This window comes from Sinocyclocheilus grahami, unplaced genomic scaffold (genome assembly GCF_001515645.1).
Source record: "Sinocyclocheilus grahami isolate Dianchi unplaced genomic scaffold, SAMN03320097.WGS_v1.1 scaffold1267.1, whole genome shotgun sequence".
Classification (NCBI taxonomy): Eukaryota; Metazoa; Chordata; class Actinopteri; order Cypriniformes; family Cyprinidae; genus Sinocyclocheilus; species Sinocyclocheilus grahami.
In genome coordinates, this window is record NW_015506446.1 from 186,447 (window position 1) to 207,600 (window position 21,154).

General features: G+C 36.0%; 1 pseudogene; it reads right to left on the minus strand.

Annotated features, from left to right (window-relative positions):
- Positions 1-21,154, minus strand: part of LOC107568643 (sodium bicarbonate transporter-like protein 11) — a 50,292-nt pseudogene that overhangs the window by 7,779 nt on the left and 21,359 nt on the right.

The window sequence follows — 21,154 nt, forward strand, 5'->3', positions numbered from 1 at the left end:
TATATTTATTTTTTTATTTTTTGGTAATGTCGACAAGGCAAGTAAAAATTGGAACCACTTGCCCGACTGGGCCAGTAGATTCTTAGCATTGAGCCCTGGTATGTCTAAAATCAGCGTTTGCTATATGCATTGTGTAAATGTCAATATGAGTGTAAATGTCAATATGATCAATATGAACAACCTTCTAAGCATTATATTTTTTGTGTCACATCTTTATTAAATAATTAGATTAAACAATCATTAAAGGAAAAACACAATGACACTCTGGTCTCAAGTAGAATTACTGATAATACTGAGAATATCATTGCGAGGACCACTACTAAAAATACTTTAAAATACATTTTAAATATTTTTTAATCATTATTTTATTTTCTCTTTCAAAAATAAAAAGGTGCCATTGTATTGGCAAGACTGCTTTAAGAAAATACAGTATATTTAAGTCTAAAATCCATGTTTACTGTATGTATTGTGTAGAAGTATTGAAAATGTCAGACTTTCAAAGTGTAAAATGCTTTCTGCGCCATCTTTTTTGAAGAATTGGTTTTGAACAATCATGATTATTGATGGAATTTTGCAGAATCTTGTTTATTGCCAACAACATCAACCAATGCTTTCTGTTGATCATTGTTATTACCACTACTAAAAAATACTTTGACAAATTTTAAAATAATTTATTCATTATTTGTTATACAATTGTACAATTATTTGTTATATAATTTATATTATTTGATTTGACCTTTCTAAGAAAAAAGGAGCAATTGTACTGGTAAGCCTGCATAAAAAGTACAGTCTAAAATCATCTTTTACGTTTGCTGTGTGTAAAGTTTTGAAGTTGTCAGCATGAATGGCTTCCAAAGCGTAACATTTTTCCTGCGCCACATCTTTATTGAATAATTGGTTTAAACGATCACAATTATTGACAGAATTTTTGTGGAATCTTGTTTACTGCCAATAACATCAACCAATGTTTTCTGCTGATAACACATGTGCATTGTTTCAGTTCATGCACATTTTTGGGATGTCTTTCTTGAATGGCCTGTTTCACATCACAGCAGAACATTTCAAAGGAAGTGGGGTCAGGACTCTAATTTGGCCATTGTGAAGTGCTGCTGAATTTCTTTTGTTTGAAGCGTTCTGTTGTTGATTTACTCCGGTGTTTTGGATCATTGTCATGTTGAATGACCCAACTTCTTTTGACAATCTGATTACAAAAAGACGCTCTGACATTCTGCTCCTGATATAACTAGGAATTCGTTGGTCCCTCAGTGACTCCAAGCTGTCCAGACCCTGAGGCAGCAAAACAGCCCCATATCATTACACTCGCCCCGCAATCCTTCACAGCCGCAATGATGTTTTGGCAATGGTATGGAGAGTTTTGTGTTCTTTTCATTTATTTTAGGTATATTTAAAAAAAAAAAAAAATCTTATCAGGGTTTTTTTATCAAGCTGTTTTCCGATGATTCAGAACAGCTCACATCTGATCTTACCTCAAAACCAACTATCAAAAGTGCAAATGTCACCACTCTCAAAATGCATTATGTTGGCCATTACTGAAAAAGGCAATACTTTTTTTTTAAATTATAAATTTTATATCAACGCTTTTAATCATTTAATTTAAGTTTTAATTATTATATATTTTTTCCCCATTATTACCATTTTCCTGATAAGACGGGTAAGTTTGAACAAAAACATTTTAGTAAAAGTTATTGTTCTTTATGTGTCTATTGGCTTATGTGGCCTTATTGCATATGTGGTAATTTAAAAAACAATTCAAAAATAATTCAAAAGTGATCACATTATGTTACTTTATTTTTGTGGTATTTGTGGTGCATTACTGATTAAATTGTTAAGTAATTAATTATTTGTACAGTATATATTTATTAGTGCTGGGCAACGATTAATCGCATCCAAAATAAAAGATTTTGTTTACATAGTATATGTGTGTGTACTGTGTATATTTATTATGTATATATAAATACACACAAATGCATGTATTTAAGAAAAATATATTGTTTATATATTAAATATATTTATACACAATATAAATTATATGAATATAAATATACAGTATATATACATATACATAACGATTAATCGTTGCCCAGCACTAATATTTATTTATTAGTTACATCTCTGGTTCAGTGTCACTTCTTTAGAGATCCAGTGGTTTCTCCTTGAAACTGGTACAGTATTTGTGCACAGCAGTTTTTAGGGAATGCTTATTTTTATTTGACAGGCAAGAGGTGATCGTTTTCTATTTATTGAAGCTGTTTCGGCACACATCAGACTGGCTTCATCTTCTAGGAAGCACAGCAATGGTGCTGAACTGATGGTGCTAATCTGCCTAACTATAGGCATAAATCTTCCAAAAATCCTTTGCAAACATTGAATTTTATGAGTTCTTCTTTTGAGGTTTCCTGAAGTCCCTTTTGATCAGACTAGATTGTTGGTGAGGAACAAGTAACATGATGCTTTCCTTTCAGCATGGCAGGTCAAACCCACAGCTGAGTCCAATTACCTTCTTTTCAAGGATATCTTGATTGTTTAACACATTTGTCATGGCGCTGCAAAATGGCTTGTGTGCGCCTTTTTAAATAAGGCCAGTCACATGGGCAAGCTGTCACATAAAAATATTTTTAAATAAATATTTTAACTGTAAGGTTTTACATATTTTAAACTATGACAATGCTTGTGAGATACATCCTCCAAAGTGTTGACTATATCATGAAAGTAGATTTTAACTAAAAGATTGAAATTTTCAGAAAAAGTTTTTTTTTTTATTTTTTTTTTTTAATATCAGGACAGGACAGATTGTAACTTTTATATTGGGACATTTTGTCTCAGATATTTCACTTTTTTAATTATTTTTTTAATTACATACATCACATTTTCATATCTTACCTTTTTTGTTTTAAATTTTGCTGAAAAGCCATTAATTGGCTTTAATACATTAAATGAAATCCAGTATAACATACAGTTCAAAAGGTTAGTGTCAAAGTCTCTTTTTTTTTGACAGAAATTAATACTTTTATTCAGCGAGTATGAATTAAATTGATCAATACTGTAAGTAAAGACATTTATAATATTACAAAATATTTTTATTTTATTTAAATATTTCTTGAGTAGCGACTCAGCATATTAGAATGATTTCTGAAGGCTCATGTGACACCGAAGACTGGAGTAATGACGGAGAATGGAGGAATTCAGCTTTACCATCACAGGCATAGATTACATTTCAAATATATGAGAATAGAAAACAGTTAATGATGGTTCTATGCATCAGATTTGGATCTGATGAAGAGAGGTCTGAATGCAAGCTTGCAGTCATTTGTAAGAAATGACTGGAGAAGTGTGACAGCATCTTCCCATTATCACTAAACAGCTTCATGTGTTAAATGAGCTGTATCGTTTTTTCCTGGGCAGTAACAATGAAAGTCTTGATTTTACAACGTAACAACTAGCCCCAGTCTCCCCAATATTTCTTGTTAAGATCAGACTGTAATCTAAGAATCATTCACACAGAAATCTAGATTATTTGAAAGGGTTCGGCTGTGTATATACAGTATGTGTGTATGGAGCACTCACTCTTGACGGTGCCCTTAACTGCATCTGCTACAAAAGCAATTGAAATGAACAAAGCTATCACCTCCTCTATCGACCTGTGAGTCAAAAACATCAACAACAAAAACATATCTGTATTCAAGCAGTGGCGTCTGCACAATTATGTATATTTGTAGGTGTGTGTGTGTGTTTATGTGCGTGTCTGACCTCTTGAAAAGCTTAACAAGCAGGCTAAGGTTGAAGACTCCTCCTATGATGAGGAAGAGGCTGTTCCATAGGCCGATACATGCATAAAATGCTGCAAAGTCCAGTTCATAATCATCACAGACCCCCCTGATCACTGCAGCCACACACAGACAAACACACAGAAGCGACAACACGATGTTGAGGTCATTAGGAGTCCTCCACATGAACAGAAACACAATCAGCTCAAATCTTATAATGACAGGGGATTATAACGCACAGTAAATGTCCACCGATTGATGTTTAAAGAACTGCTCCCAAACATTTAAAGAATTCCTGCTGTTATTCTCATGAGAAACCACAAGACAAGTTCTTTGATTGGGAAAGATCATTATTATAGATGGATGTGGCGGTTCTGTCCTCATCTGTGCATTTTTACCCAAACAGAATTTCGTTTTACTACAGCAAAACCATTTTTCAGGGCAACCCTCCCGCTGGTGACAGTGTGCGATTGCAGCCACAGGAATGAGCTTTAGGAGGAAATCTCCTCTCAGCCAGCGCAAACATCAAACTTCGCCCAAACAAATGGTGGCCATATCAGACTCCCATCCTGCTGTTTGTGAGATTAAGAGTCTTGTTCCACCTCATCCTGTGGTTAGCAGAGCTCTCTAAACACGCAACGTTAAAGTATTCAGCAAACAATGAGTGCTCATCTAAACATACCGCAAAAACAAAGAATGGTTCAGAACCAGACCTCAAACGAGAGCCAAGGTATGTGTGCATGTGAACGTGCATCTATTGTTGCATGTGGATGCATGTATGTACATACCGCTGATGAAAATAGCGATGGGCGCTGTGGTCAGTGGAATGACGAGAGGAGAGCCAGCACACAACGAGTAGATGATTCCACCTATACTCTGCCCGATGATCGTCTTCTGAACATCTAATCAAGAGAGAAAGCAGCTCAGTTTGTTTGTGTGTGTGTGTGTGTGTGTGTGTGTGGAAACGTGGTGTGTAAAGAGCGTATGTGTGTGTGAGAGTGATCACCAATCTCGCCCCGAGTGCTCTCATCATTGAGTGAGCCAAAAGCAATGGCGGGAAGCAGCACAGCGATGTAGAGGAAGATGGACGTCGTCATGAACTTGACCAGGGCTTTGTTATTACCCACTAATCCTGAAACACACACACACACTTCTACAAAATGTGCATAAATATTACAGCTTGCAAAGTGAACTTGTGAGAATAATATGTTTAATGGCATGTAACGTCATATAATTATGTATTTATAGCAGTTAACATATAAAATAAATATAATTTGAGCTATATACACCTTTAGCACAATAATAAACAAACTCAATCAGAGTGAAAGCAAAAAGCATATACAAGTTTGCAGTCGGTATGATTTTCAATGTTTTGGAAAGAAATCTCTTATGCTCACCAAGACTGGATTTATTTGATAAAAAAATACAGTAATATTGTGAAAGATTATTACAATTTAAAAAAATTAAATTAATTAAATAAATAAATAAAAACTCATTGATTTTGCTGTGCAATGGCTTAAATCCAAATGAACTGATTCACCAAAATGAATCAGGGTTTCTAATGCAATAAGAGAAAGAGAGAGGAAAGTTTAGGAGAACATATCTGATTATTTCCTCAGACTGCTCGTTTGTACTGTACAGTATATCTCTGTGAGGAATATAATGTGACATAAATCCCAGAAATACAGCATTTTGTCATTTCCGTCTGTCCCTGGTTCTGCTTGTTAGTGGACAAGCTCTTATGAAAACATCTGAACTACTGTCACATCTTTAAATATACCTGAGGACGTTATTAAGACCACAGGAGGATCGTATATCCTCTTAGAAAACTTTAATTTCCAGAAAATTGGCAAAATTGGATCCTTATGTTAAAAATGTTTATATTTGTAAGTTTATGCATGGCACACCATCAGTGAAGTCAGACGGGTAGAGAGGCAGTCGGCGACACAGATCCTCATAGATTCCTCTGCCCACTCTGAAAAAATCTCTACACTACACACATACAGAGAGAGAGGGAGAGAGAGGATTACTTACACATACATGTACATACATCTACATACTGTATATAAAAGTGAAAACATTTAAATACATTTAATGCAATACTGCAGCAGGAGAGGCACAGGATTAAAGCCCACACACACACACACCAATTAAAAATCATACACACCAAATCCTGCAGAATCACAGCAAATACACACACAAAAGCACATACACACTCACACAACGCTTTACACTGCAAGGGAAGAGATACGGTGTTAAAGCAGACAAACATACACACACTCTCTCTTACTTCCAGACACACACGTACACACGTACACACACAGAAGCTCAGTGTAATCGCACTCACACAGGGCCCCCTGCACAGCAGAGAGAGAGACACAAGATGAGAGAACACAGATTCCGCAGACTAGAGAGAGAGAGACAGCTCAGAGTTAGAACAGCATTAGTACAATGCAAAAGCATTACAACTACATCAGTAAAGCACAGTCAAGACACCTGTTACATTACTTTAAATACTCGTTAATGTAGCATCAGAAAACATCTGACTCAAGTGCATCTCAGAGAATTTAATTATACTGGCTTAAAGCCCCCACACTTTTGTAATTGTGGATTTGTTTGTGCATATATATTTTTATAACTACATTTTTGTTGTATTTTAAAATGTATTTTATCTTATATATATGTATTTTTTTACTTGTGTGTATTAGTGTTTTGAGCATCAGTACGAATCTAAAGTCCCACAAATTGAAAAGAAATTACAGCATTTATCAATCATAAATATTAAAAGTTATATATTATATAAATACTACTGTTCCAAAGTTTGGGGTCTGTAAGATTTTTAAGGTTTTTGAAATAAGTTTCTTACGCTCACCAAAGCTGCATTTATTTAATCAAAAATAGAGTGAAACAGTAATATTGTGAAATATTATTATAAAGTAAAATAATTGTTTTATATTTTAAAATATAATATATTCTAGTGATGGCAAAGCTGAACTTTTAGCATCATTACTCCAGTCTTCAGTGGCATGTGATCCTTCAGAAATCAAACTAATATGCTGATTTGCTGTTCAAGAAACATTTCTTATTATTATGAATGGCGAAAACAGTTGTGCTTCTTAATAAAATGCTTATTTTCACTGATGAATAGACATTTTGTAGTATCATACATGTCTTTAATAATACATTTCTTTAAAAAAAATAAAAATAAATAAAAACTTACTGACCCCAAACTTTTGAACAGTATATAATTCTAGTACTGTTAGTAATTGGTAATTCATATGTGTGATCAAAATACATCAGTTTATAAAACTGAATAAATGATGTAAAATATAAATCAGTTTTAGTTCATGGTATCTAATCCATTGACTAATGTTAACTATTTGAAACTTGTAGTATAAAAGAAACAGAAAAATACTAGTTTTTTTTTTCTTCTAAAGCGTGTAGTTAAGACCAATTATGCTGAGGTAGGAAACACTGGTGTTTATGTGTGTGTCTTGTTGAATTAATCAAATTTTAATAGGCTTTACAGGTCAGGATTTGGTGGTGGAGCAGTTTGTCCGTCTCACATTAATGACCTACATTAGCCTCTTTTTGGCAGACAGGCATGTTTTCTGTCAGTCAGAGAGAACCTGTCTCAGGATATGTTTAAATAAGTCATACAGCTTTAAGTGTTCATTACTGAGCCGCACTCATTCATCATGTCAGCTTGTGTCTGATTCAAAAAGAGAGAGACCTTTCCTGGTCATTTGCCAGAGATGAATAGCTTTTAGTGTGCACACGCGCAAGTGATCATGCACACACACACATGCAAAGTAATGATCCTCTCCACCTGGATACCATTCCTCAGATGTGTGATGGAGTGAAAAATGCAAAAAAACAAAAACATTTGGGCCTCCGCTGTTGTCTTTACAGAGAAGAAAACAGAGGGCTTTTACAGGCGGCTAACCTCAGCCAGGGTGGTCTAATGCTCACATATGCCGAATCGGACTTTGTGTGTGTGTGTCAAACTGGAGTAACAAACAAGATAAATCATCATTAGCTGCTACATGCTCAGTAGAACTTAATCACTGGAGTGTAAGTCAAACAGCAAAGGGAGAAAGAGAAAGCGACGGACGAGGACTGAAGAGAGAATAGAGGAAAACAATCACATTAAAGCCATTGCAACTGTGAACCTTAAGCATCGGCGCACGCGCTGCAATGCACACACACCTTCAGTGGTTTTTGACTGTGTGGGTCTGTCTCTTCGCCTTCCACAGTTGTGGTTTTACGCTTGGCAGCGGTCAGGTGGTACCTCTGGATGAGCAGTGCCTCTTTGAACTCCTCTTGGGTTTTACTCTCTAGCAGCTTCTGTCTGAAGGAGATGTCCGAGAACATGCTGGCGAAGGTCCTGCCCAGCTCCATCGCTGTCTTAGTGCTTTTCTGAGAAATGTCAAATACAGAGATCAAACATAATTGGCGATCGTTACTCATTTATGACTGCTATTAAAGGAAATATTCAAGGTAGTAATCAAGAAATCACTTCATTTGCTGAGCAGAAAATACAGCAGTTGCAGTTATTCTCAACTTATTTTCAGTTAAATGCTCTTACACTGCCAATACAAGAGAAGAGAGTATATGCACTTTTGCCCAGTTCTCTGGATTTGTGATTTTTGCTTTATCATCTTATGTATTGAGTCCATTTGGTATTTAAGTTAGATAACATTTTGTGTTGTCTATTGTTTTAAAACACAAGGCAAGAAAAGAGGATGTATCTACACGTGCCAGCATTACAATCCAGCTTTTAATGTAATGAGAAGACATGTTTGTGTATGTGTGTGTGTGTGTGTGTGTGTGTGTGTGTGTGATTTGAGTTTGTGAGAAAAGCACAAGGTTACGAAGCAAAAAAAAAGTTTGCTGTACTGCCTGGTGAGTTGCAGAGGACAGAAAGAGATGAGAGCATGCAAGAACAAAGAGAGAGAGAGAGAGAGAGAAAGAAAGAGAGTGATTAGATGTAAACAGATGTAAACACATACACACAAACAATCAGATTTATGATGTAAACACAGACACAAAGAGATACACAAAATGGTCTTGGAGGGAGCCAAGGGCCCCAAAGCCTTTACAGGGATACTGCAGGGGGAACAAGAAACGCAGGAGCAGGACTTTAAGACTTGAACATGATAGTATTAGAGTGTCTGAACCTGCCATGAATGAGATTTTATTATCTCAATTGTTTCTCATAAATAGCAAACTGTTTAAAAAGAGAGCAAATTGACACTTTCGCTCAAGTTTTTCTTCCAGATTTTTTTTTCTGAGATAAATACCCCAGTAACTTCACATGACTCCTTCAGAAGAATGTTTTTTTTATTTTACTTTTTGATGCCAAGGACCCCCAAACATGATTATTCTTTTCCTGAAATATGAAGGCAGTTATATATTTTAATGTAAATATCCATTTGAAACTATGTGGGAAACAGTGTAATATTATAAAAACATGTTCTCTCCCAAATTAAATAATTATTTTTCTATTAAAATTAAAATATTATATGAAAATGAGTTTTCTATAAATTAATGACAAAAATGTGCACAAATACAAACTATTTATGAACTGAGCCATGAACACAGAAATAAATACTGTTTCCACTAATATATTCAGATTTTTTTTTTACTGTTAAAAACTAGGACTGTCAACAGAATAAAACTGTAATTAATCTCACGATTTTAACCTTTCCTTAGATAGCACAATGAAACAGCTATCATATCAAAAGTAAGAGTGTTAAAAAATTAGGTAACACTTTATTTTAAATATTTGTGCAGTACACATTATATGTACTTACTGTAGTAATTACAGTATATTTTTTATATTTACAAATGACTAATCCTTAACCAAACCCTAATCCAAAACCTATTGTAAGTACATGTTGTTAATTAATGTTACTAAGAAACTAAATGTTTAATTGCATACCAACAATAATTCTATTTAATATTTTAAAGTTGTAAAATACAATTTTTTTGGTCCCCATAAGGAAACATGCTTATAAATTATAAAGAATGATCTTCTTTGAAAACCTAAAATAGCAGAAAGGTTTGTGTGAGGAGTAGGGTTAGGGTAAAGGAATAGAAAATACAGATTGTACAGTATAGAAACCCTTAAGCCTACGAAATGTCCCCATAAAACACAGAAACCCAATGTGTCTGTGTGTGTGTGTGTGTGTGTGTGTGCGTGTGCGTGTGTGAGAGAGAGTGAGAGATTATATTACCATCTTTGAAGGTGCCAGAATGAGGATAACATAGCGGACTTCTGCACAGTTTTCCCCCCAGTTCTGTGGACGATCCAGTCGTGAGATACACACATGCCGCCTCTGCAGGTTCTTCACATTACAGCTGTCACAAAGAGTTCATAAATCATTATAAATCCTCTTTACGATTTACACAGTGCTTTAATGTACCTGGCATAGTATCAGATTAATTCAATACGTAACAGGAGTACAGCAAACACATTAACAAATCCACTGGTTGAGGTCTAATTGGATTACAGAAAGCTCTTGAACAGGGGTGTCAAAATAATACTCGGCTGTGGGCCGGTTGGCAAAAAGGCACTTCCTGTTCTTTTTCAGGCTTATAAATTTATAAAATAAAAATAGTGTGTACCTTTTGTTTAAGGCCTGTCGCCACCTATTATGAGGTTAATATCAACACAATTAACTATATTAAAACAGAAAAGATAAAAGCACTCAATGCACTTGACTTGGTAATTTTATATACAATAATTTGCATTCATAAATCAAGTCAAATATTACCATAAAGGTTGGCCAAAGGAGCCAAATTAAACAGTACACTGTGGCATGTCTAATTTACTTAAAATATGCATTAATAACAGGCCCTATTCTCAGACCCTGCCATCAGGGGCGCTGATTCTGCCTCATTGGTCCAGCTAATACTCATAACCATAAAACTCAGGCAATGTACTGAGGTCGCGAGAGACTTTAGAAAAGGAAAATGCCATGGGATAGTCTGATCTAAACCATGCTAAAGCTGTTGTGTTATTCTGTAAGCACTTTGGTGCATTACGCACATTTAAGTGTTCTGTTTTATTTACTAATTAATTTATTTACATCCAGCATTGCCACTTGTTTCCCTTTCTTGCCCACAAAACTGTCCACACATAATAAAAAAAAACACAAATCTTCTGCTCACTAGGCTAGTGTGGGCCATTGGCTGAAACTTGGCCTTTTTATTTTATTTTCCTCACTAAGGTTCTTTTTTTCTGACCTCAAAGAGGGTCTGAGGGTCTTCACTGACTTTTGATATATGATGTCTAAATTTTTTGATCTCATGTGAATACATCTAATAATCTAACAGTAATTAACGTTAAATAAAGTTTATAGCTCATCATAATTAACAGTCAATAATTATAACATTTTGGAAGTAAATCTAGAGTCTGGATGGTGGAGGACTGATGGAAGAACTGGAAAATATCTATCTATCTATCTATCTATCTATCTATCTATCTATCTATCTGTTTGTCTGTCTGTCACACATTTATCTAAAGCGACAAATGGTTAATACATAAATGATCATCTAGTGGATAATTTTAGACATTTCCCAATCCTGATTATAGGGTAGACCAAAATAGTATAATGTAAAAACCAAGTACAGGTACAGAAAGAAAAATATTTCTGCAATGTAGAAAGAGTTTTTTATGGGTTACCTGATTTTGTTCTTTAAAATGCACAAAGTGCACTTGACTGCATTGTGTTTCTGGATCTAAGCCCAGTTATAATGCCGTTCTCCTTCATTTTATCATAATTCTATGAATCACTGCTGCCATTATCACTAGAAAATCTGCATAAGTATCCCTTTTATATAAAATTCAGTTTACCACTTGTTTTAAGTAGGCAATAATAGTTCAACATAGATTGCACCAGCCAAGTAGCACTGATGATTGTGAATCTGACACATTTAATAATACATACAAAAAACGAGAATGACTTAATTTAAACTGCTGCAGCAATATACTAGCGCATATAGCTGCTGGTTAAATTGAACAGGGAGTGGTTGGTGAAATATCATACCATCTAACGTGCTGCATCTGCCTAAAGAAAATAAGATTTGTTAGCTTGTGCACTGATGTTGGGTGCTGCCTGACACTGCTACAGTTCAGAGGCTGTTGATAAAAGTTTTGGCAGCTGTTAAGCAAAAGTATTGAGAGAGAAAATGTGTTGGCGGATCTTGAAAACTCTGAAAGAAAGTAGATGAATCATCAGAACCTAATCATGACCTGCAGATGTCTGTTACATAGGGTTTGTTGGGGATCAATTTATTTTGATAAATGACTCTATAGCAGGTAGCAGGTAGATTTTGACAGATGTGAATCCTAAAGACATCAATGTATGATTTGCTCAAGAGCTGCATTCATCTCGTCAGATCACAAAAGTTTCTTCTGTACAAAAGTTGGCCTATTAAAAAACTCTTTCTCTAACCCTACCCACCATTGCTATTTAAACATTATAGTACAAATAGCATGTTACTTCTATTTACATTGTTTGTGAATAACATCTATCAGTATTTGCACTGTTTGCAACAATAAAGGACACCTGATCGTCTTTGCAATGGCAAACCAAATATATATATATATATATCTCTGACACTTCTCCAGTTATTTGCACTCATAAAGATAGTTGACAACCCCAACAACTATTCAGAGCAGTGTGGAATGATGCTTTATCTACACTGCTGGCTGTGCGATGTGACAAAATAGAATGTTCCCATTATAATCCCACTACACCGCAAGTGTGGCAGTGCGGGGTCCACTGCACACTTTCACACAACTGTTTGAGCCCACAGTGTGCTTTTTGCCCGCGCACTGAGATCTGAACTCCTCCGAACACTCTCATTATAATAAACAAAGCTGTTTTGTTGCATCACTCGCTTGGGGTGTAGATGGGCTGCAAAAATACTGCTATCGCAAAACTGCTACTAGCTGAGCTCCATTAATGAGTCTCTGGCATGATCTTCATTTTCTTATTCCTCACACACTGATTAGAGGACAATTTTATCTTCCTTGAGAGTACACACTTAAACTTTCTGTTTCCATTTGATCTCTGGTTTTAAATTTAGCTTTCTAGATGTTATTAACACAAACTCACTCTTCTAAAATAAAACTTCAGCTAATTACCAATTATGCCTGAGCAAAATACCAACAATACCAGATAAATATTTGCCTATACGCTACCTTTCAAAAATTTGGGGTCAGTGAGGTTTTTAGGAAATTAATACTTTTGATCCGCAAGGAAGCAAAAAATTGATCAAAAGTCATAGTACAGACTTTCACATTGTTACAAAATATTTATATTTAAAATAAATACTAAATCCTGAGATCAATGTTTCCTGATCAGAAACGTATCATGTTTCTCACAAAAATATTAAGCAGCACAACTGTTGATAATAATAAGGATCATGTGACACTGAAGAATGGAGTAATGGCTGCTGAAAATATTTCCCAGTCTTACTCTTTTTACTGTATTTTTGATGAAATAAATGCAGCCTAGGTGAGCATTAGAGACTTCCTTCAAAAACATTTTAAAAATCTTACCGAACCCTGTGAACCTCAAGTAGGTGTTGAAAGATCCTCAGCCCCATCACATCATGGGCATCACCTATTCACCTTTCCTTCCTCGGGCAGACATGCTAGAAGTCATGTGCTCAAGTTGATCTTGCCATGATAGCAACTTCATCCCTGAGGCCATCTGCCTCCTCACTGGCCTCAGGAAATGATTATACTGTACATGCTCAAACTGATCCAGCAGTAATTCATTATCACAATACCTCGAAATCTATCCAAATTTTAAATTGACTGTTTTGATAAGGTTTTTTTTTTTAGTTTGAACAGTTTCAAAGTCACGCAATTTTATTTCATGAAATTCTAGTCAGAATTTCATGTGGGTAGCTACAGTATTCAGCAGAGCGAGACCTCGAGAGGCTGAAGAGAAGAGAGGACACGCCAGGGTGCATGTCCACTTGAATAACTCCTTATAGACAGACAGTTGACAACACATCAGCACTACAAAGACATCTTAACCCAAGAGAAGGCGATAAATGATTTTTAATTGACGATTCAAGGACTCCCTGGCACAGAACTGCATTGACAATGTAATACTGGCTAAAGCTTCTGCATGTTTTGACTCGGCTCACCTCTAGAGTGGCCTTCCTTCACCGAATCTCTCTGACTGATTGCTTTTTTGCAGAGAGACTCCCAAGTCCTCTACTCTATTTTGTACTGAGGTGTCCCATGTCTAACAGTGTCATCTGATGTTGTACTCTTGCCCCAGATATGTCTTCTGAGCATTTTGTACATTGACCTTGAATATTCCATTTATCTTGATTTTTTTTTTCTGGACAGCATTCACTAGCATCAACTGTTCAATGCATCCCTCAAATCTCACTGGCTACCTGCTGAGGTTACACTGGACACCTATTTCTGGCTCTTTTTTGCTAAAGAGAATAAAGGGTTTATGTCATTTCTATTAGAACAGAAGGTCATTAAATTAATTTCACATTTATAACAACTGGACACAAATATATCTTAGTTAAAACTAGGGCTGTCATTTGATAAAAAGTAAAATCTAATTAATTATTTGTTGAATTAATGATAGCCAGTGATATTTGCATAAGTTTTCAAAAACATTTTGATTTAATTGCTAATCACTGAACACATTATTAGAGAGTTTACATATTATTCAGATAGAATGATTAGATTTTTTAAGGAAATTTTAGTATTTAAGGAAAAGTTTGAAAAGAGAAGCATTTATTTTAAATAGAAATCTATTGTAACATTATAAATGTATTTACAGGCAATTTCTATTTAAAATAAATGCTTCTCTTTTCAAACTTTTTCGCATTTGGCTCCCAAACTCTGGAATAGCCTTCCTGATACCGTTCGGGGTTCAGACACACTCTCTCTGTTTAAATCTAGATTAAAGACACATCTCTTTGGCCAAGCATTCAAATAATGCATCTCATAATCTTTTACTGCAGTCATACTCTTTTACTGCAGTTATATCTAATCAAATGCACATTATTATTCGTTAGTTTGGGTTACACAAATCATTTTTGCTTGGTTGGAACAGCAGCTACGCTAATTATGTTTGTATTTGTTTCTCTGTCTTTTGCCACGGGATTAACATCCCGTGGTAACTAGGATTTACACAAGCTTCAGTCTGGATCCAGAACACCTGAGAAGAGATGATGCCAACCCCTCAGAGGACCTCAGATGATGCCAACCCTGAAACAACATACAGAACTACCACATTTTGCTATAAGTTTGATTGCATCATATAATAATTGCTGTTAATAGTGTTCATCGTCTGTTTGATTACGTCTTTAATTGATTTTTCCATACATTTCTGCCATATGTACATTAACTGACAGTCACCACTGATAAGCTACCACTAAGTATTGTAGAAACTTAATTTGCTCAATTTCTTTAAAAAAATATATTACTGACCCCAGGCTTTTGAACTGTATTGTATATTTTTTCATTAAATACACAAAGTTAAATTGGCAGTCCTAGTTATAATAATATTTTACTATCTCATGGGATTTCTTCAGACACCCCTGCTCTAGAACCTCTGATGGATCAGCATTACAGGTAAGACAGATCCAGGTAACTCACAGGATGCAAAGCCAGGACTGCTGGTACTGGATCCCCGTGGCTGTGGCCGTCACACACTGCAGCGTCTCTGACAATAGATGCACTGTGAGGAGAGAAGGCAAGGGGTCAGTTGTGAGCGGCCATGCAATACAGACAATGGATGACCATGCATGAAGAAAGACACTAAACAATCACTTCAAGTTAACTACAATCTGGATGCCACTTCAAAAGTACTGCACATCAAGTGCGAATTGAGTATGAAGAACAGAAGTGAGACTACTCATGAGTTTGACACCAAGATTAAGTAGACTGACTTTCACTGTACATGGTGACACACACAAAAAACAAACAAGAGGATGTTAATTGATGGAAGGGCCGGTAATTAAATCAAAGTCCACTCATCTCCATGAAAAGGCTAATGCATATCAAGGTAGAACAGAAGCAGAAGCTCACCAGAGGACAATACACATCAATGCAGCCAGCATGAGTGACAATGAAGACCTTTCCAAGAACCAAATGTTTAATTTAAATTAATCAATCAGTGTGTGTGTGTGTGTGTGTGTGTGTGTGTGCATTCCCTGCCCTCTGTCTTGTGTAGGTGTGAGCTGTCCAGCATATTAACCACAAGCAGTATGACAGCATGTATGTGTGTTTGTAAGTGTGTGTATACATCCTCTGTCCGGCAGAGGTGACAGGTGTGAGTTGTTCAGCATGACCAGCAAAAACAATATGTGTTTGTGAATGTGTGTGTGTGTTTGTGTGTGTGTGTGTGTGTGGGTGCTGTTTAGCAGGCAGGATGGATGTCTCTGGCACATAGTCACACTGTCTCATCAATAAGACATCACACACTCACACCATGGACAGATGGGTATCACCATGACAACACACTCAGCACCATCGAGAAATAGACAGGAAGAGAGAAAGAATGAGAAGGAGGGGAAAAGAGAGGGAAATGTATCAATGGAGCAATACAGGGCAATATGAAGACCGTTGAATTGGCAGGAGGACAAACAGCTGAGATAATTGTGTACTTGGTGTGTTCGTGAAGGAAAAACCAGACCATCTCTTTCCACAATACTTTTGAAAATCAAAAGTACAATGATTCATGTTGAGCAGGTCCATAAAAGCATGTACACTAAGGCAAACATGCACACCTTCACAAACACTACAGCTGGATGAATATTTACAAGACTGTATATTATACTTTATATTATTTTGTTGCTGATAAAAACAGAACAAATTTTGGGATGTTTAAAAGTTTTCTGGCCATTACGTTTGTAAGACTATGCCAACAGGCCAGTTTCACGCTTGCACATTGTGTCACAACTTGTATGTTCATATGTGAGTAGTTTGATAAGATATTTTGATACGGTCTCTGATTCAAACCTCTGTAGCAAAAAAGTAGCTAGAACTGGGAAGTGTGATTCAATTCAAAATGGCAGTTTAAACTCTGGTTTCAACAATCAGGGTTATTAGAGTTAACTAAAACCATAAAAATGAAACTTGAAATAAAATAAACTTTAAATGACATAAAATATAAAATAATTATTGATTTCACTTGATGTACTAAAATAATTGATGATGTTCTAAAACTGAAATAAAAATTAACTATATAGACTTATAAAAGAACCCACTATAATCGTTAAATAATAGTATAATCGTAGAACTATAATAGTCTCAATGATGCTAATATAACACTGTCAACAATTTGTGAAAAATGTTAACAGATGTCCCTGTGTGGCATTTTACTTGCTTAAAATGTTTAGTAAAAAAAATATTATATTATATTATTAGATTAGATTACTTAATTTAATCTTTATCTCATTGTGATTTAAATTATATTTATTATGATTATGATTACATATACTTTCAAAAATTAGGTATGCATTGTTATAATGAATCATACAAATAAGAATAATTAAATATAATTCTTTTTGGATGATTCAGTTAGTAACCCTATGAAAATATATCTTGGTTATTTTCAAATAGTTTTTAGCTATTTGAAAAAAGTATAGATATGTATACTGCATATTGTCAAAAAGCTGAAAAATACCCAGATATAATGTTTACAGCTATATCGTCCAGCCCTAATATACACACATTAACATTCAGGCAATCATCTAGGCCAACCGCACCTCACCCCTTCTGATAACTGCCAGAGGCCTGGACATCAGGATGGAATGAGATGCTTTTATTCACACACACTAAAGACTTTTCCTCAAGATATTAAAAAGTATTTTCACTCCGTGTGTGTGTGTGTGTGTGTGTTGCATAAATATTAAGCAGAAAAAGACATCAGAATGACAGTGGGCTTTTTCAATCACAACAGTGGAATCCATGCACAGCCAATCAGCCGAACGGCAATGAGGCAGGAATGAGAGAGAGAGAGAGAGAGAGAGAGAGAGAGAGAGAGAGAGAGGCAATGATACAGCCCAATCTAAAGCACCACCATCACAGGGAAGGGAATCACTCAGCATTCACCACCGACTCTTTTAAAACAACACCAAATCTTGTCATTTCAGATGTGTGGATACTGATTTCAAATTGGATTGTGTGGATCTGAATAAGAAAACAGAGACTCGTGTGTCTGTTGGACTAATGGTTCATGTCAATCACATCCACTGGAAACATCGGCACACGGGGAGAAAACGCATGAATTGTGGGTAATATCCCACGTCTGATCATATCGTTCTTACCGTTGTCATAGAAAATGAAATTCTGCGACCTGTCTGTGCGAGAGAATTGGAGACACACAGACGCACACATGCACACACACACACACACACACACACACACTGAAACTGAGTTCAGCTTGGAAAGGAAAGAGTTAAAGTTAGGTTGAGCACAGAAAAACATGTTGTGAACCCTAAAAGCAAGCAGAAAGAGTGAAACATCTCTCAGACACAAATTCAGATAACCCACCACCCACACAGACACACCGAACCTCCCTCTCTCACTAATTGGGGCTGGGTTGTCAGGCAGATGCTCAGGTCTCTTTACTCAGATGAAATATGATTTTTCTCCATCTTTCATTGTGCTTGCATCTTGGCTGAACGAGATCTTTATTCCCATTTCATTATAATTTGATCTTCATACTGATAGACTTTGGGTTGTGTGTGCAAGAGTGTGCGTGTGTCTGTGTGTTAAAGACCTGCCGCGCGCACATACAATCAGTGCACTCACAATTAGATTCTCAACCAAATGATCATACATTATCATATTCATGACGTTCACATTTCCTAATCCAATCACACATCAGCTCATTTGCATGTTCCCAGGCTCATATCATTAATATTATTCTTGCTCACATGTGAGCTATGTATCCTAGCAACAGAGACAAGAGGGAATGTATCATCCCTAGACTTGAAAAAAACAAAAAAAAACAAAATCAACTAACGATAATTCACATCTCACCATTCACACAATCTGACAGAGTCTGGGCACACAATAGGTGCTGTGTTAGACCGAACTGGAGTGACGGTACAGTAAAGTCCAGGACTGGGCTTAACTGGTGCCCAGGATAGCCAATGATATTCTGTGTGTATTCAGTGTGAATTTGGCAACGATGATAAGAACACAGAGATTACTGGTGAGCCGGAAACGATCAATACAATCCAGAAAAAGCGTGCTGCCAGCTTGTGAAAATCTCAGAAGGAAATGACACATTCATGCGGCTTGATAGATTTACAATGCTGTGTGATTATATACGTTGTGTTGTCATGAATATTTCATTTATTATAGTACATTTTGATTCAAGAAATCATATCTGAGCGTCGAGTGGTGAGAAATATCAGGGTTGAGAGACAGATATGTTCAATCCCAACATATAATAGGCCTGTGTATCTCAATAAAAAGGTTTCCTTTACCCTTGTCTCTCGTAAGTGTTTTTGGCAGGGAGTCCTAATTAGGTGCTTAATTTCAATGCTGACTGTAAATATTAGGACTTCAAACATGTATAAATTAGAAGATGAGGCATTCAGTTTTCCAAAATCTCTGGTGGTGCAGCATCACCTCTAGCTGAGAGTATGCCAGAGGTTTCTTGTGTTTGGAAGAATCTGTCAGTCTTCCTGAGAGAGAAGGAGTTAGTGTTACAGAGACCAGCTGAGCTCATAAAAGCAGGGATACTTGAATTACGAAGCTTTGGGGCCATTTTTAGAAAATGCAGGGTGTCCAGGGGCCAGTGAATAAAATGACCCAGTAGAGTAGATCTAATGATAGCTGCAGTAATGTGCAGAAACCAACAGCAACCACTATGTATGTGCAATACCAGCCTCACATTTGAACATGCTGGTCAGTCTTTAAGACATTTTCTTGCTTCATAACAATTTAGTCAATGCAAATACATTAAAATTAAATATTTTATTAAATAAAAAATAATTAATGAAATTAAAAAATACATTTAAAAAAATGTAAGCACAAATGCTTTAAAAAAAAACAATGCTAAAATTCATAAACGTTTGTGTAAGGTCTGGAATACACTGCACGAGTTCTGAAATCTGAAAAGATAAAAAAAACTGGGCATCATACACTAAATGACTGAAGATCACACAATATCAGACTTTTCAAGTTATTGAAAACTCGAACACAACAAATTCATGCAAAAACATGCACTTCCTTGCAAGAATCGACTCAAAATATTAAACATGTTTAACATCCTCCGACTGGATGGACTCTCAATCTGAAGCTACAAAATCTGAGTCTGTGCCCATCATACACTATGTGATTTTCTGTTAAATCTGTCAACTCTGACTGACCAAAATCTGCAGACTTTCTGCAAACAGCACCAAAAACCTGTACAGAAGTCATGTAGTGTATTCCAACTAGTAAAGTTCTTAAGATACTAATGTATCTTATCTATTAACTCAAATATCTTATATACTCAATCTTGAAATATACATTTTATACACAATTATACATTTCCTTTCAGCTGATCCTGCCTTGAAGGTATTTCAGCTCTCAGCTTAACTTTTGTGATTCGTCTATATTTTCTTTGACTTCATCGCTGTCATAAAGGGTTGTGTGTCCTCTGGGAAGGTTTGACAATTCCAGTGAGTCTAATGTGTAAATGACTGGACAGAAGAGTGTTATTATCGCCTGACTTCCCTTTATGGGGTCATTCAAAGCAAGTCCTCTCTCTGACATATCCTAGACTGAGTTTCAAAGCTTTGGGGTCAGCAGGGATGAAAATGGACTTAATTATTGCTGAAACTCTTTTTACTGTCTGTCTCTGCACAATTCCCTCTGTTATTCATTCTTCTGTCCCTTTTTAATGTAAAATTTGTATTATAATTTATAAAGCATTTTAAATTAAAATAACATTGACTAACGTCAAACTGCTGTGCTTATATCCTTTGAGGTGTCAGTCAAATCAGCTCTCTGAGGTATTGAGCAACCTTTCATAAGCTTTTCTTGAAATAACACACAAATAGAAACAAACACACTCACCATTGACTTCCTGTGACCCTGCATCTGTGAAGAGGGAGCTCATGATCTCCTCGAAGTTGCAGCTGGGCTCAGCGGTGTGAGGGTCCTGTGAGACGTGGCGGAGCATGGTCTTTAACACATCGTCTAGAGAGGCCTCGTCCTCATGCAGCAGAATACTGGCCCTCTCCAGAAATCCGTCCAGATCCCTGTGAGCTCGCACTTCCTCCTCGAAGTTCATCAGCTTCACGTACTGAGGGAACACACAGAGGTACATGTAAGCAATGCAAAAAAAAATATTCAAAGTAAATAACAT